Raw genomic sequence first — 4,307 nt, 5'->3', positions numbered from 1 at the left:
GTAGTAGCAGCAATAGTAACAGTAACAGTGATAGAAGTAATTTTGTAGCAAATGTAACAGTGATGATAGCAGTAGTAACTTAGCAGAAACAATATAAGATAAATTCGTAGGCATTGGATCGGTGACTTGTTGGATGATATTCGTCATGTGACAGTTATAACCTAGGGCTATTAGGTACTAGCTCCAGTTCATCGATATAACGTAGGCATGTATTCCGTGAATAGTCATACGTGCTTATTAAAAGAACTTGCATGACATCTTTTGTCCTACCCTCCCGTTGCAGCGGGTCCACATTGGAAACTAAGGGATATTAAGGCCTCCTTTTAATAGAGAACCGGAACAAAGCATTAACACATAGTGAATACATGAACTCAAGAAACTACGATAATCACCGGAAGAAGTCACAGTTATTGTCACTCCGGGGTTACGGGATCATAACACGTAGTAGGTGACTATAACTTGCAAGATCAGATCTAGAACATGGATATAATGGTGATAACATCAACGGTTCAGATCTAAAATCATGGCACCCGGGCCTAAAGTGACAAGCATTAAGCATGGCAAAGTCATAGCAACATCAATCTAAGAACATAGTGGATACTAGGGATCAAGCCCTACCAAAACTAACTCGATTACATGATGAATCTCATCCAACTCCTCACCGACCAGTGAGTCTACGAAGAAATTACTGATATGCCTCCAACGTATCTATAATTTTTGATTGTTCAATGCTATTATATTATCTATTTTGGATGTTAATGGGCTTATTTTTACACTTCTCTATTATTTTTGGGACTAACCTATTAACCGGAGGCCTAGCCCAAATTGCTGTTTTTTTGCCTATTTTAGAGTTTCGCCAAAAAGGAATATCAAATGGAGTCCAAACGGAATGAAACCTTCAGGAGCATTATTTTTGGAACAAACATGATCCAAGAGACTTGGAGTGGACGTCAACAATCAATCGAGGAGGCCACGAGGCAGGGGCGCGCCCACCCCCTCTGGGCACGCCCTCCACCCTAGTGGGCCCCTCGTTGCTCCACCGACCTACTTCTTCCTCCTATATATATCCATGTACCCCGCAAACATCCAGGAGCACCACGAAAACCTAATTCCACCACCACAACATTTTGTACCCAAGAGATCCCATCTTGGGGCCTTTTCCGGAGCTCCGCCGGAGTGGGCATTGATCACGGAGGGCCTCTACATCAACTCCATGGCCCCTCCGATGATGTGTGAGTAGTTTATTTCAGACCATTGGGTCCATAGCTAGTATCTAGATGGCTTCTTCTCTCTCTTTGGATCTCAATACAAAGTTCTCCTCGATTCTCTTGGAGATCTATTCGATGTAATCTTCTTTTGCGGTGTGTTTGTCGAGATCCGATGAACTGTGGGTTTATGATCAAGTTTATCTATGAACAATATTTGAATCTTCTCTGAATTCTTTTATGTATGACTTGTTATCTTTGCAAGTCTCTTCGAATTATCAGTTTGGTTTGGCCGACTAGATTGATCTTTCTTGCAATGGGAGAAGTGCTTAGCTTTGGGTTCAATCTTACGGTGCTCGATCCCAATGACCGAAAGGGAAACGACACGTATTGTATTGTTGCCATCGAGGATAAAAAGATGGGGTTTATATCATATTGCATGAGTTTATCCCTCTACATCATGTCATCTTGCTTAAGGCGTTACTCTGTTCTTATGAACTTAATACTCTAAATGCATGCTGGATAGCGGTCGATGTGTGGAGTAATAGTAGTAGATGCAGAATCATTTCGGTCTACTTGTCTCGGACGTGATGCCTATATACATGATCATACCTAGATATCCTCATAATTATTCGCTGTTCTATCAATTGCTTGACAGAAATTTGTTCACCCACTGTAATACTTATGTTCTTGAGAGAAGCCACTAGTGAAACCTATGGCCCCCGGGTCTATTTTCCATCATATAAGTTTCCATCTATTCTATTTTTCTATCTTTTACTTTCAATCTATATCATAAAAATACCAAAAATATTTATCTTATTATTATCATCTCTATCAGATCTCACTCTTGCAAGTGGCCGTGAAGGGATTGATGATACGTCCATTTTGCATCATGCTTTTATATCGATATTTATTACATTATGGGCTGATATTACACATTATGTCACAATACTTATGCCTATTCTCTCTTATTTTACAAGGTTTACATAAAGAGGGAGAATGCCGGCAGCTAGGATTCCGGGCTGGAAAAGGAGCAAAAATTAGAGACCTATTCTGCATAGCTCCAAAAGTCCTGAAACTTCACGGAAGACGTTTTTCAAATATATAAAAAATACTGAGAGCAAGAACTTCACCAGGGAGGCCACACCCTGCCCACGAGGGTGGGGGCACGCCCTACCCCCCTGGGCGCGCCCCCTACCTCGTGGGCCCCCTGGTGGCCCTCCGGTGGCCATCTTCTGCTATATGAAGTCTTTCGATGGAAAAAAATAACAAGCCATCTTCTCGGACGAAACTCCACCGCCACGAGGCGGAACCTTGGCGGAACGAATCTAGGGCTCTGGCGGAGCTGTTCTGCCGGGGAAACTTCCCTCCCGGAGGGGGAAATCATCGCCATCATCATCACCAACGCTCCTCTCATCGGGGGAGGGCAATCTCCATCAACATCTTCATCAGCACCAACTCCTCTCAAAACCCTAGTTCATCTGTTGTATCCAATTCTTGTCTCCAACTCCGGGATTGGTGCTAGTAGGTTGCTAGTAGTGTTAATTACTCCTTGTAGTTGATGCTAGTTGGTTTAATTGGTGGAAGACCATATGTTTAGATCCTATATGCATATTAATACCCCTCTGATTATGAACATGTTTATGCTTTGTGAGTAGTTACTTTTGTTCCTGAGGACATGGGAGAAGTCTTGCTATTAGTAGTCATGTGAATTTGGTATTCATTCGATATTTTCATGAGATGTATGTTGTGTCTCCTCTAGTGGTGTTATCTGAACGTAGACTACATGACACTTCACCATTATTTGGGCCTAGAGGAAGGCATTGGGAAGTAATAAGTGGATGATGGGTTGCTAGAGTGACATAAGCTTAAACCCTAGTTTATGCGTTGCTTCGTAAGGGGCTGAATTGGATCCATATGTTTCATGCTATGGTTAGGTTCACCTTAATACTTTTGTTGTAGTTGCGGATGTTTGCAATAGAGGTTAATCATAAGTGGGATGCTTGTCCAAGTAAGGGCAGCACCCAAGCACTGGTCCACCCACATACCACATTATCAAAGTACCGAACGTGAATCATATGAGCATGATGAAAACTAGCTTGACGATATTCCCATGTGCCCTCGGGAGCGCTTTTCTCTATATAAGAGTTTGTCCAGGCTTGTCCTTGGCTACAAAAAGGATTGGGCCACCTTGCTGCACTTTATTTACTTTTGTTACTTGTTGCTCGTTAGAAATTATCCTATCACAAAACTATCCGTTACCACTTATTTTAGTACTTGCAGAGAATACCTTGCTGGAAACCGCTTATCATTTCCTTCTGCTCCTCGTTGGGTTCGACACTCTTACTTATCGAAAGGACTACGATAGATCCCCTATACTTGTGGGTCATCAAGACTCTTTTCTGGCGCCGTTGCCGGGGAGTGAAGCGCCTTTGGTAGGTGGAATTTGGTAGGGAAAAATTTATATAGTGTGCTGAAATTTACTGTCACTTGTTACTATGGAAAGTAATCCTCCCAGGGGCTTGTTCGGGTTATCTTCACCTCGACCAGTAGAGCAAAGAGTTGCTCCTCAACCTACTCAACCTACTGAATATGAAAATGAAAATGCCTGCTTTGAAATTCCTTTGGGTATGATAGAAAAACTGCTAGCTAATCCTTTTTTAGGAGATGGAACAAAACATCCTGATGAGCATCTAATATATGTGGATGAAGTTTGTGGATTATTTAAGCTTGCAGGTGTACCTGGAGATGTTGTTAAGAAGAAGGTCTTCCCTTTATCTTTGAAGGGAGATGCATCGACATGGTATAGGCTATGTGATGATATGGGGTCTTGGAATTACAAACAATTGAAATTGGAATTTCATCAGAAGTTTTATCCTATGCATCTTGTTCATCGTGATCGCAATTACATATATAATTTTTGGCCTCGCGAAGGAGAAAGCATCGCTCAAGCTTGGGGGAGGCTTAAATCAATGTTATATTCATGCCCCAATCATGAGCTCTCAAGAGAAATGATTATTCAAAATTTTTATGCTCGGCTTTCTGATAACAATCGCACCATGCTTGATACTTCTTGTGCTGGCTCTTTTATGATGAAGACTA

The sequence above is a fragment of the Triticum urartu genome, chromosome 6, assembly GCF_003073215.2.
Source record: "Triticum urartu cultivar G1812 chromosome 6, Tu2.1, whole genome shotgun sequence".
NCBI lineage: Eukaryota > Viridiplantae > Streptophyta > Magnoliopsida > Poales > Poaceae > Triticum > Triticum urartu.
Note: the sequence above shows the minus strand (reverse complement) of the source record.